At 39.8% G+C, this 14,396-nt stretch overlaps 1 protein-coding gene and 1 long non-coding RNA gene across 2 annotated transcripts in view; both read right to left on the reverse strand.

Annotated features, from left to right (window-relative positions):
• The window catches only part of RPS6KA2 (ribosomal protein S6 kinase A2), a 269,674-nt gene that overhangs the window by 230,399 nt on the left and 24,879 nt on the right, over nt 1-14,396 (reverse strand). The gene's annotated exons all lie outside the window — the stretch shown is intronic.
• On the reverse strand, nt 5,136-7,055 carry LOC128088603 (uncharacterized). Its single transcript, XR_008210307.1, has 2 exons — nt 6,719-7,055; nt 5,136-5,363 (listed from the first exon to the last, which is right to left on the reverse strand). It is a non-coding gene; the product is annotated as an uncharacterized LOC128088603 (long non-coding RNA).

The raw sequence follows: 14,396 nt of genomic DNA on the forward strand, positions 1-14,396 counted from the left end.
AATTTAAAAGGTGCGTCAAGAACCTCCTTTTTTTCTTTACTCTGCCAGTGTGGCTTCTCACCTTGGAGCCGTGAACAGCGCTCCTCATTCAGGCCCCACTCCATCACCTTCCCAGTTTTACTAGGGTAGGAGCCACCGGTGCCCAGTCATCTGCCACAGCACATGCATTAGTCTCCAGAAACAGATCAAGAGGTCCTTTATCCCCAGTCAGAGCAAAAAAACAGGACTGTTTAACACAACCACGTACAGCATAGCACACATCTCCCCAGCATCTCCTCCAGTGCTCTGATATGGTGATGATGGGTCATGGACAGGGGAAATGCCTTTACTCTGTCTTATAGAGCTAGCGAGGATATATCCTACACTTTATTAACAGCTTATTGAAGCATCAAGACAGAGTTAGGATTCATATAAGCAATTTTATATAAGGACTATAAGGACAAGAGGTACATCAAAGAAGGTTGTTTTTCATTTGTTTAGAAAATATGGAAAGAAGGAAGCCTGCCAATATAAAACCATGACTCAGCTCCACTGAGCCTTTTGACCCATGAAAGTACAGCTGTTATTTAACCTCCTTAATTCATGAGAAATTCAAGGAGTTTCACATTACTAATAAATAAATTACATACAAATCCATTCCACATAACTGCTGCTATTCAATCCAAATCTCTCAGTAAGAGCACCTTGATGGTTAAAAAAGGAGCCTATTTTTTGCCCCTTCAAATAAAGGCATAACTAAGTGCTTGGCCCCCTATTTGTTCCTTAACTGTGAAATGATTGCCATACCATGCATGGGAAATAAAACACCAAGAACTCCACCCAGGCTGCATTGGCTCAAATTAATCATATATAATGAGTTGTCAGTAGGGCTTAGTCTTCATTTGCAAGATGCGTGCAATCCAGTTACACAACCCTTGCATAACAGTACCCATCCCAATGACTGTAGTGCAAGCGCCAACATAGTGGTAGTGTTTAAGTCTCATTTGTGCCTGCGGAATTTGGCACAGCATTGCTCAAAATACACTCAAGTTGGAAAAATAAGGAATCAAGAAGGGCATATGTCCCCCTACAGGTCCATTTTGTTCTACTTCAGTATGGCGGTTCCCATACCAGCCCCACAAGCACCACCTTCTGTGGAATTTGCTGATGCATCCCCATCACAGAATTATGCTTCAGTTGCTCCTGTTTCTACCAAATCAAGTCTATTTAGACTGAAGTCTACATCAGAAGCCTACCCTGGCCTCTATTCTTTTGCAAACTCACAAGCTTGACTGGTTCAGCTATTTTAGGCAGCAAGGTGAGAAGTATATACTTTGCTTAATTCAGAAACAAGCCCTTCTCTCCAGTTCCCTCAACTAAAACACCCCTTTGCAACTCTGACACCAACTACTCTTGAATAGAGGTGGAATAGAATACGATCCTGAAAGATTAATTCATAGTATTCATTTCTTTTTAACAAATCAAGCAATTTAAATGCAAAAGTGCTTTATAATATTCAACCTTAACATTGCTTCTATATAGAGATACAGCTGACACTTTTGAAAGATCAGTTGTTCTGTTACTAATTGACAACTGGAAGATGATGCAGAATCGGGGCCAACTCTTGGCATAGACAAAGCAGGTGATTCCTACACATGCAGACTGCTGTACATACCAAATCATTTTCTTATCTTGCCTATATCAGAACCCTGCAAATAGCCAGCTGCAATTCATAGAGTAAGGAGCTGCCCAGATCCAGAGTAACAAGACTGCCTTACAAGATACAGCATATAATGAAGAAAACTATTAGACACGTGAAATGCATTGCTTTACATTAAGATTAACACCAAGAACATCATAAAGATTATAAATACCTTGCCCATAGGTATGACACACATATATGTGAAGGCAGAGAAAAGTCTAAAAGATCTGTTCTCTCTCAGATTCCTTTGGAGCTACTCAGCCTTTCATTCTTTTCTCTTTCACTTTCTTTCATTCATTCTTTTCACTTTCTATCAGTGACTCAGTCGTGTTCCCTCACGACAGAAACTTTTGCTGGCAGTGATGGAAAAAAGGCAGAGATTTCACACAAACTATAACAGGGTAATATCCTGTTAATGCAGCAGTCGTTACTAATTAATTTTTCACAACACCGAAAAAGAGTAAATAAAACTTTTCTTAAATGGTACAAACATGCATTTGACTATATATAAACATGATCTTATAACCCCAGATCACTATAAAAAAGGGCATCACCTGAAGTCATTATTTGTTTTGCTGAAGTGCTTCTCTCGTTAGCAGAGATTACATTTTGCTGTAAAGCAGCAAAATTCTAGATTACCCATTCTTAATAAAAATCTATTTTCCTGCTAGAATGCTATTTCCCCTCACTTTTTATTTTCCTATTGAGTCAGTGAGATTATTAAATGTTCTGGTGCCATCCAAATTGTGCTTGCAATCAAAGCCGCAATTATTCAGAACAAAGAAGTAAACAAAAGAAGCAGACAGTGCATCTGACGTCCAACAGAATTGCCTTCAGAATTCCTGTTGGTTACATTCTCAGATGCTGCAGACAATGTTGGATTTGTGCAGGTAGAAATAATCTGGGCTAAGACTCTTATACATTAAATAAAGAAGAAACCAGAAAACCTACATTTCAGAAGTGAGTGAGCTTGCAGATAAATTCAACTAAATCTCTGACACCTTATAAACTTAACATGCTTGATACAGATCCACTGAATAATATTGTGAGCTTGGAACACACCACGTTAACTTCTAGTGGAGGCATACTCCTCAGGGCAAACTGTTTTACATTGTAAAACTTTTCACACATAGCCATTAAAAGCTTGACTCTGTTGTAATCAATTTGCTGTCATTGCTCAGTAGATACTTTTGCCAAGAGGACACAGGAGCATTCTAAGGCTTATTTATGCGTTCTAAGGAAATTGTAAATTTAGGGCTTTCTTTTTTTGTGCAAATTTACAAGCACTTTCTTTTAGCTACTTAACTGCACATAGACTTCTGAACCATTATCAGGTAGGCAAGGACTCAAGTAGACTGTTGTACAGTTGCAATCACAAAAACAAGAAAAGAGATACAGGTCATTTTCTAAACTTTCCCCAAATAGATATTGCTGGGACAGTTGCTATGCGAGTAAAGGAAGCAATCATCAACTGAACTACATATCTAACAAAGGACACAAGCTTGAAAACATGTTAAAAAGACAAACGAAAACCCAACAGGATCATAGGTGGGAAAAAGGCAAATATCCATTAACCTTCCCAACCATCACTTAATGTTGATTGGGATTTCACCTAATTAATCCTCTAATTATTTGAGATTAGTGCCTATAGCCCAAGTAAATCAGAGGGAGAAAACAGAACTTTCAATAATATCTGTGGTCTGATTAGTCAATCTAGGGTTAACTCCAAAATAAGTAGTACAGCTAATTATCTGCATCCTTCTAAGTGCCAAAATCAGAGAATGATGTGACAGATCCTAACTACCACAAAAATGTGATCACTGTCTTTGTTTGTACTCTGTTAACATTGTTTTTAGTTAGAACACAGCCAAATATTGAACATTTTATGGAGAAAACATATCAGAAAGAAATCCCATATATTTGAAATTGTATTTTGTGGTGAAAGTGTAGAACCCAGTTCACTATAATTGAGACCTCACCCCCCCCATACTAAAACTGAGATAACCCTACTGCATAAACAGGCTGTTAGAAGATTTATGTGGAATGCAAACTGCGCAGACTAAGTGAAGAGAAGTAAGGGCTGGAAGGAACACAAGTATATGCATTTTCCTAACTACAAGATATGGCTACATATAAGCACTAACAGCAACCAGAGATAATTCTGATATTTAGGAAATGCTATTTCAAACTGGTAGTCACTACAGCACTGAATATCCAGCTGGGTATAGTGCCAACTAAAGTACGATCTAGAAATGGTTTCAAACTACAGCCCAAGTAGTTTTGAGCATAGTACTGTTTGAAAGCATAGTGTGCTTATTGAGTTACAGGAGTATATTTGAAAATACTAAAAAACACGCAAGCGTAAAAAATATACAGATACCTGCTTTCAATTCCTTACCCCCATCCCCCCAAAATAGCTATCATTCCATGAGCAGCATTTTTCTTGCACTGCAAATGAAACTTGGAGCACTAAAATTCAACATGACAGATTCAAAACATAGGGTGTCAAAAAAACAAGGTAACAAGGCAGCACAGCAGGGCAAGGTAGCACAACCTGTAACATGCAATCAAACTAGCCTGTGTAGCATGCTGTACAAGTGTGGTTCCAATTATTTCCATCCTATCGCAAACCACAAGCCAAGAAAACAGCTTCAGGTAGATCAGGGGAAGGGAAGCACAAGGTTGAGCACACAAAAACAAGGCAACTGTCAAACTTTGTCAATCAATCTAATTTTGAAAGGCAAAGCAGCAAGCCAAAAAAAAAAAAAAAAAAGCATTTTACCTTTCTAAGGAAAAACTTCTGTAATTTCTTGTGAGGCAGCTTTATCATCTTATTTCAGCATTCAGGAGTGTGGTGCAGGTCAGATACTCCAAGACCTTGAGCCATTCTGCAGGGCTTTGATACCTTCCTGCTTCTCTATTAACTCGCTGCAGCCAGCTTAGCTCACCGCGTCACCAGGCACCAGCCCTGCCCAGCAGCAGATTAAAGGCAAGAGCTAGACTGGATCCAATCTTTGACTCGACTCAGGAGCTGCATGCAGATACCTAGCTCCAGCAGGAGCCTGGCTGTGGTGGCAGCACAGGGAGAAAGGTTTGAGTGCTGCCTCTTTCTCCGGAAAATCTGCCAAGTTATGAAAAGATGCTTATGAATTGGCAAAGATTTACAGGAAAAATGAAAGAGGTGTTCAGGAGCTCGGTGCCTGGCTGCTCCTTTAAAACCCTATGCTGGAGAAGAAAGGAGCTCAGCATTTAGGACTGAGAAGCCTACCTTGTACTGCTTGCTGCGCACACTTTGCTACCATGCACCTGTCAGTTGTACAAGCTGCTGTGACTCATCCAGCTCAGGGAAGCAGGGAAGCCTGTCATTTGTTGGCTTCGCAGCCCTCAGAGACTTGCTTTTTCTGAATGGTTTTTAGAAAACCCGTACAAAGAGAACAAATACTACATGCAAAGGTGTTGTATACAGATAGATGCAGAGGTTTTTATACAGTGCACAAATGCTGTGTTTGATTCAGTAGCACAGGAATCAGGGATCATGGGCATCACTGCCTCCCCCTTTGGGAATCTGCCAGAGGAGTTTGCCTCTAGGCTTGGAGGATGTGGGCTCAGCAGCATACCAACAATGATGCACTGCCACGGTCAGTGGCATCCTATGATGCAGGATTCTGTAGGACAACCTGACCTAAAAAAAAAGTCCGCTCTCAATTATGAGTGGGATATTCCCTGCATTTAAGAACTGAGCATACAATGAAGCAGCTAGTTGAATCAGAGTTTAATATGACTTTATTTCCATCTAGCCTGAATAAGCTACTTCGCTGACCAGAGCTATCCCTTCTGAGGTACTCTGCAGGTAAAACTCTTATCACATAATAGCACTAAAATCTAAGACCCTCCAGCAAGAACGTGTTTTCCTTAGCATCAACATCACAGAGCACTGTAAGCATTTGTAGCCAACAAGTGCAGAATAGCTTGCTGTGAAACAGCATTGATCGTGAGAAATGCAGTGGTGATAAAAACGCAGATCCAGAGTAACCACTGAGATAAACCAAGAGGGCCACATAAGCAATTGATCTGGTGAGAGCAGTAGTTAGAAGATACTGTGGCCAGCCTAGTGCTGGACAAACATACAAACGAACTTTGAGGAGCACACAGCACCAAGAGCAGCCCCTTCAAGAGGCTGGGCCAAGGAGAAGAATCCAGGTCCTCTGATGAGAAATGGTCCTCATGCTGGCAGTGAGGGAATGTGAGCAATAAGGCAGAGGCTGTTTCTATGATGTGTTAAGCGCCCTATAACTTTGGGTCTAATTTTGATAAAACAGCAAGAAATACTTCTTACAAAAGCCTCAACATGCACTGTGTAAGGCAGGGAAGACCTTGAGAAGCCACAACATGGTGAAAATGCTAGCTATGCATTACCCATAAGTATATCACATTTAATTTCAAACATACACAAAACTTCAGGGTTTACATTAGTTCTTAGTTTCTTGACTATTACCTAGAAGCATGCTGAAATCAAACAGGATAAGTTTAAGGTTGCAGTTTTTCATACTGTAACTACTTAACTATATTTTTAAGTCTGCACTCATATCTATAGAAGATGTACTTTGGGGGGAACATTACATGACAGACCCCAGCATTACTTTTTAGTTTTTTGGGTTTGTCTGAATATATCCCAAATTCTCCCATGATTTCTATGGTTAATAATTGCTTTTTGTTCAGCATGACACTCAAACTTAACAGTCTCAGTTTACTCACAACCATTTCAACCAAATGTATAATTAAATACATAGGGGGTTGGACTCGATCTCTGGAGGTCCCTTCCAACCCCTGCAATTCTGTGATTCTGTGAAATAAGCATGCAAGCAAACCTTCTCCAAACCCCATGCACGTGATATCTGTACGTCCAGACACTGCTACACACCCTTTTGAATCTGTGTGCTGTTTTACACTATGGAAGCTTCACATACAGTTTAATTTTTAAAAATACACTTATTTTTTAGAGACAAAAATTTGCTTCTTTCATCAGCAAAAGCTTACATCTTCTTTCTAATGTAAACAGTGTAAGAAAGATGTTTTGATAAAGCACTTCTTTGTTGATGAACTACACAGCTCTTGGCAGGTCTGCTCTCATCTAATCCCAGCTCCCATCAGGGAGATGGCAATTTGCACCCTAGAAGCAGCCAGCTAGCCATAAACCGTGTACCCAAGACTGAAAAAGACATGAAGTATTCCACCATCATATTGAGTTGGAATATATTGCATCCCCTACAGAATTTAAAGTACAAATAAAGCTCAGATTTTACTGTAAGCCTAGTGTTGCTCTGCACTGTGGTTGCACTAAGGTTGATGGCAAAGAGGTAGGTGGGTTTTGCAGATACTATTTTCTGTCCCTATTTTTAGTTACCTTTCTACACTCCTTTGTAACTCAAAACTGAAAAGACAAAACATCCTTCCTTAAGTCAGCGATACAAAGCAAGTGTGAGTAAAGAACAAATTGAATAAAAGTATGCTAGCTTTTTTTTTTTTTTAAAAAAAAAAAAAAGATTCTAACAACATATCAGTCCTTGCACCTGACTGTCATTCATTTTAACCTAACATTATTTTGATTCATAAATTCACAGTGCACCAGAAGAATTGGTTATTAGAAGCTAGAATTTTTCCTGGCTAGCTCACCCCTTACAAAATAAACAATAGATACTGGATTGAATCCTTCAATATTTGTGCTTAGAAATGGGTAGCACAGCAGCTGTGGACACATGGTGCAATCAGGTTCCTAAGACCTTTGCTCACAGTGCTACTGATCTGCAAGCTCAAAACAACAGAATTGGAGCTTTCATAATAATTTCCTCCCCCCAGTAATTTGAGGTGAAACATACTGAAAAATAAGTTAAATAATTTATTCTACTATGCAAAAAGATCTCTTATTTACAAGGCAAATGGCTAGTGTGAGTCTGTTCAAGATAAGACTTACCCTGCAGAAGAGCTGATGTTGTCTTACCAGTGATTAGAGCAAGAGAGAAGCCACAACTCTTTTCAGGCTACTGGTTTTTGTTTTGTTTTGTTTTTTAAATAGGCACTGAAAAGCACAGACTGATTATACTTGATGGGGAAGATTGCATTGCAGAAACTTTTTTTTGCCTCCCACTTCCCAAAAAGATATGGAAGCATAAGACACGTTCTTTCCTTTCCCTTCCTCCTGACACACTGACTCCAGAGCCACCTTGAGGGAGAAACAAGGAAACAGAAAATGGGACACAGCCTACATTCTGGGCAGTACAACACAATCTGTAGCAAATCAAGAACTAACCTTGAGCAACAGAATCCCCTCTCCCTTCCCAAAATAACTGACTCTAGACACGCAGTGATCTGTGGAGGAAGTGCTGACTGCAGGAACTGGCATGAGAGTTCTCCCTCTTTCCCTAATCTGCGAGCATCACTGCCCAGCACACTCCTGAAGCCTTAAAAACAGCTCTCAGGTAACCAACCCCCATCCCCTCACACCTCCCCAAACTGTCTGCATGCAGGCAGATGCCCAGGAGTCTGATGTTTAGGACTGTGTTTTTGATGCAGTGAAAGAAATGACAAATCTTGCTCCTCCATGCAACCTGCTTAGCTTCCCTCATTCCAAGAATTAACCTTCAGGATGTTCTCCATCAATAAGTGACTGTACAACCTTTACAATCAAAGCATTAAGACAGTTCATTTTGTAATTAATGTAAGAAAAAGGTAAAGATGTATGGCTACACTACAGTTAGAGAAATTCTCAGTGGAGAAGTTATCACTGCTCCATGCAATACAACTTCTTAAAAAGGAGAAGTCAGTTTGATGTCTTGAAATGTTATGCCTAGAAGGTTAAGGAATCTTGTGGCCAAGGTTTTACAGGATTCAACCAAAGTTCTGCCTTTTCTAAAACAACAACAAACAAACAAACAAAAAAATATAGAAGGTTAACCACCTTTGCATAGGCATAGTGATTCTGACCTCAGACAATGCTTGACAGCAGTGTTTTCAAGGTTCAAGTTAAGACAAAAATGTCATTGTCCAGAAGGTACAGTACAAGAAAAATAAGGAAAAAAAGAAAGCCTCCTAAGAAGCTTTTCAGTAAGCCTTTCTTATTGCAAATCAGTACAAAAAATATGGACTTGTAAATATGCAGAAGGAGTAACAGATCATTAAATCCTGGCTGCAAACTAGAATTACAGAGGTTTGCTATATTTTGGGCTGTTTTTTCCCTTATGTCTTTCACATGTGAAACAGAACACAAAGATAAACCCAGAATATTCCACATCACCAAATTATTGTTAGCTATAAACTCTAAAACTTTCAACAGCAATAGAAAGACAGACTTTGAACAAGTTCTTTAAAATTCTGACTTTCCCCATAGGCAGAATAGATCCAAATGAATTATCTGGGTGCTTAAACTGGCATGGGAATAGTTTGGCTTCTGTATCATATTCTTTCCTTGCTACAATAAGCGCTGTGAGGATGAATTCGCACTGTGGATAATTCCTTATCACCATAAGCCAGAAAAGCCTATTGCCAGAAGCAAATGCCTTATTGTATTCAGACTTTCATCTCAGCATATAGTTAGAATATTAGCATGTTCTAACAAGCATTTACTTCTTGTTCATCCTTTTGGGCAGTCTAGTTATTCTAAGATTAGAGATGATCCAAATGCAGATTTTTTCCAGATTTACAGTAGCAGTTTCTTCTATCCATGACCTCCATGCATTGCTCATAGCTATAGAGCATTTAGAAACAGTTAATTAATGCAGGGAGTCAGCTACAGACTTCAGAGAAGAGCAAGAGAGCCTACAGCTGAAAATGTTTCACATATTTCCTTCAGGAAAAAAGTCATTCTTATTTCTGTTCTCATTTATTAGCATCCATTCAAATCTACCTGTAATTCAACGTTACCATGCAATTCATGCACACTTCAAATATCTGTATAGAAAATTAAAGAGATTTAAATTGCTTCTTGAATTAGTTGATCTTCACTGATCAACGCATAAAAGAAAAAAATTTTTTTCCCCATCTCTTCATACAAAATTTTCTCCATTCCTCTGAGCACATTCAACAGCTATTTCATCTCAATCATTCAACCACATATTTCTAAGGCAAAACGTCAGGAAATTAAGACAGGATTTCAAAAAAGGAAAAGCCAGCACAATGGCTTAGCTCTGCTGTCACAGTCCATTCCCTTCCTTCTGTCCCCAGTGCCTCCCATTGCATTGCACAAGCAGAAGACAAGCAGGAGTGGGGAATACAACTGTTCATCCAACCACAATTCTGCACATTTACCTTCCAAAAATTTTTGAACAGTGGACCCAAATAACTGCAGCTACAGAGCTAATGGGAGAAAGTAGTCCATCTGTGAACTAGGGCCTTCAATAAGACAATCCCTCCTCTCCCCAAATATATTTTGCAAAGTTAGGAGTGGATTTGACAACAGGATTTTGAAATCAACATTGATCAAGAGCAAGAGTATCTTAAGTTCAGATAGAGAGCAGGAGAACCATCTGCACACTGTGTAGTTAGCCAAACTGTGGGATGATTAACTTACAAGATGATTAGAAGGAGCTGTCATAGCTTTGACTTGTTTGGGCTGAGGTCATTGAACTTCAGCAAAAGCAAAAAATAAATCTGTGCCAGCTCAATACAATACAGTGTCACACTTTAAATGAAATATTCATACACCACAGTATGGACAAAGGGTTAAAGAAGGGAGATTTTGTATATTTTAATAGATATTGATGCCAGTACTGGAGAAGGTATGAGTCACAGGTAACAGAAGTCTCACTTTGGAGCCTTATGGTCTTTAGAGGTTTCCTGAAAAAGTTTTTAAACTGCTCAGAGTTGCTACACTCATAGACTCAAAAGATAAAATAGATACAAAGAATACTTAGAACTGTTTCGGGTTGAAAAATAAGAACTACTGCATAAATTTTTTAAACCTTGAAAGAAACAGCTATGATCACTTACTATAACAATTCCTGCCTACTGTGACCCATGTGCTTTCATCCTCTTGCACCTAAATAAAGCCCAAAAGATAGGGCTTTGCTATTTTCTAGAAAGCGTATTTTTTTAGAGAATGCTCAGTCTGACTTAAAAGCTTCAAGAGAAGGACAGACTGCAACATCTCATATGTAGTTTTTCCCACTGATTATTCATCCACACTCCTAGAAATCTGGCTGTGGTCTCTGGCTTTTGATTGCTCTCTGCTGTAGGGACTGAAGAGCAGGTAATTGAGCCACCCAGACCATCATTTTGCATCTGGCTGGCAGAATTTCCCCAACAACTGGCTAACATGGTTCATTGAATTGCATGTAGCGCTTTAACATCAGCTGCTATCATCCTAAATGTTCAAATTGGCGTACAAGATACAAAAACATACAAAGTCTGAAGAGTGTCTCAGGTTCTCCCAATGCTGATTAAATCTTAACTGATAAAAATCTCCAAATTTCTTCTAGACAAGACAGACCTCTACTGGTGAACAAAGTTACTGCAAGCTCAAGAATTAGCTCAGAACAACTTCATAGGAACATTTGAGTTAGAAGGTATTCCTAAAGGTCATCTAGTCCAACGCCCCTGCAATGAACAGGGAAACTTATATCTAAATTAGGTCACTCAGCTCCATTTAGCCTGGCCCTGAATATCCCCAAGGATTGGGATCCACCACCTCTCTGGGCAATTGGACAAATTACTGTAGTTATCAGTTACAGGATAGCAACTCAAGGAGCTCTCTGCAGAGTAGGAGTGCAGCTCCTCAGAGGCATCCAGAGATTGCCTATCACATGAAGTAATCCCTCTCAACACATTTCCTGCCAAGAGGCCATCAGACAGAAACAAATGCACTCTGAGCATCACAGTCAGCTGCTCCTTGTACTGCTGCTGTTGCTGCATGAGATACAGAGCTGTGGATCTGAGTGCAGATCTGTTAGGCTCAGAAGATAGAAGAGCAAAAGACTTTTGAGAAATTTGGGAAGGGAATAAAACTAGTGCATTTACCTTGAATACCAAAATATCATGGCTGCACTTCAGACCAGCCTAAACTGAGCTCTATGACACCACAACTAATGCATGCCACTCAAAGACACAGCAACCCAAGCAACACTCAAACTGGTAAGTTTCAGTGAATCATTGTACCAGGCTCCTTGTTGCCGTTCCCTCACTACTCCAAGTCACCATAGCCTGCAGCACTGTGCAACTGCTTCCAGCACAGCTGATGAGGTTATCTAGTTGTTTAGTTAGGAAACACCTAGTGCTTCTCATGCACCATCCATTCAGATGGGTAGGATTGAAAAAGAAGCATAGAAAGGATCTTTCTGTATATCTTTCATTTCAGAAAAAGAAGAGTGGGCAAGAGGCTGAAATCCTCATCCTTAGAATAATTCAGAGGTGACCTCTAGAGGTCTCTCAGACCAACACCTGCTCCAACCAGAAACCAGTCTCGGGTTACATTAGTCTGAGGCTGCATCCAGAAACTGGATGATTATGACTGGGAGGGGTAGGATTTAGTAGAATTTAGAGGGGAACTTTTTAGCTTGTTCTCTTTTAAACTTGGGTGAAATACATTAATGCATAGAATTATGTTAGTCTGCCACAATAAATAGTTATGATAACTACCTGTCTGAGAAGTACTCAACATTATCTTATACACTTAATGCAATTCATCAGGCCACAAGTATGCAAGATGTACAAAACTAATATCGTGTGATACATGAATATACAAAACTTATTTGAAAGCTATGCTGAAATCCATTCAGTAGCTTATCTTCAAGATAGTTGCCATATTGAAACATCACCCTGCTTTGGTGGTTTGCTTGAGCTCTCCAAGACTTGCTCTATGATAGCTCACTGAGCACTAACCAAGTGTAAGCATTGTACCAACACCTAAAGAATGGCAGTAAAATAAATGAGGCAGCGCCATCCACAGAAAATATTAGGAGGATGGAAATCTGTATTATATGATGTGGAAACATGTCCTCCATCACCTTAATTCACTCACCCAGGAAGGAATCCCCCACAGATAAGAAGGGAACACACATCCCAAGACATCAGAATCCTGAGGCCACACCACTCCCTACAGCAAGATTTCAGAAACGAGCAAACATAAGAAGTCTTAAAGTTTCTATAGAAGCTTCAGAAGTAAGCTGCTCAGCAGTACTTGAGTTGCACTAGATGTCAGTATTGCCTGCAGGATAATGTGGCTGAGGCTAGGCAAGCACACACTGAAGGATTGCTATTTAGGGCATATTAAATTGAGTCCACATTCGCATAGAACTCAGTTAAAAAGAATCAAGTCTGCTTTTTATTCATACAGGCACATGCTACAAAATAACATTCTTCATCTTTAAGATACATTTCCCTCAAAGCTGATCTGGTTTTGCAATTACATAAAAGCAAAGCACAAAACAGAGTGAGTGCGCATCTGCAAAAGTGCTATCTGGTTTCTGCAGGGAAACAAAGAAGCTGGCAAACTTCCATTCTTTTTATCTGGGGAACACAAGGTCTCCCAGTAGTAAAGGTAGGCAATTTAATGCAAGAAGCAGTACTAGCAGAGCACACCATTCAACAGATTGTGGCCACTGCCCCTCAGACTCATCTCCTTCCCTTTTCTTGGGCAGGAACAGAAGCGGGCCAGCTTGCTAGCTCAAGTAACACATAATGGGGTATTCTGCTTTCTTCCCTTGGTGGGACTCCATTTCTGGCCTCTCATCTCTGCTAGGCTGCCAACTCCTCAAAAGTTTTGAGAACAGGAATTTGTTTGAAAGCACTGCCCCTCTTTCATATCTGACTGAAGGTGGCCATAGTATCTGAAAATTATGGCTGAGGGTACAGTAACAGTGCAATTATGAGTTGCCTTCTAAGGAACAGGCTGAAGATTTATCAAGTGAAAAACCAATTATTTAGAATAAATTGAACTCAGAATCTATTAACCATGGCATCCTACAGCAACGAACAGCTGCATAATTGCTTGCTTACAGACAGTGCCATCTCAAAGTACAGGAGTTTTCTGTGCAAGTCTTTAAATGAGACATTTGTCCCCATGGCAACAGACTGCAGGTATGGCCATGCTACAATTGGAAGACAGGCCTGCTACAATTGGAAGACAGGCCTGCAGTTAATTTGCTAGTTTCACCCTAGCTAATATAAAACAATACAACAGCAAAGCCAAAGCAGCATGGCTCAGGCTCCTCAGACACCCAGCATACATTTGTTAGCTACAACTCATGCTGCCATTCCTCAGCTGCTCCTGGTGCTGAACCTATTATTCCATAGCTGATGTAGTCTCAGTGCAGCTACAGAGCAGCACCTGACAAGAGATGGGCACTGTATCCAAATTATGTCTGCATTCACTGTTTGGAAGTGTGATACATTAAGAATACTTTAAAAGATATAGGACAGATTGTGCCCTGTCCATGCCAGTCACAAAAAAAAAAAATTCAGGAGTAATACAGACATAGGATAGGAGAGGCCACTTCTCCCCCATATCACAGATAGAGGTACCCAACAGGCTGTTTGGTTCCATTAGCTCTTTTGCCTATGGATGTCTTGAGGTTCCATGTTTATATATACATATTTTTATATAATTCAAGTGTAAGCATCTGAATTCTCTCACCAAGCTTATTATAGTCAAAAACCTAAATTAAAGCCCTGCCTTGTTTAAAGTGAAAGCACTATCTGCCCATTGCAATGCTGCCATAGCCCTGTG

This window comes from Tympanuchus pallidicinctus, unplaced genomic scaffold, assembly GCF_026119805.1.
Source record: "Tympanuchus pallidicinctus isolate F22 unplaced genomic scaffold, pur_lepc_1.0 scaffold1, whole genome shotgun sequence".
Lineage (NCBI taxonomy): Eukaryota > Metazoa > Chordata > Aves > Galliformes > Phasianidae > Tympanuchus > Tympanuchus pallidicinctus.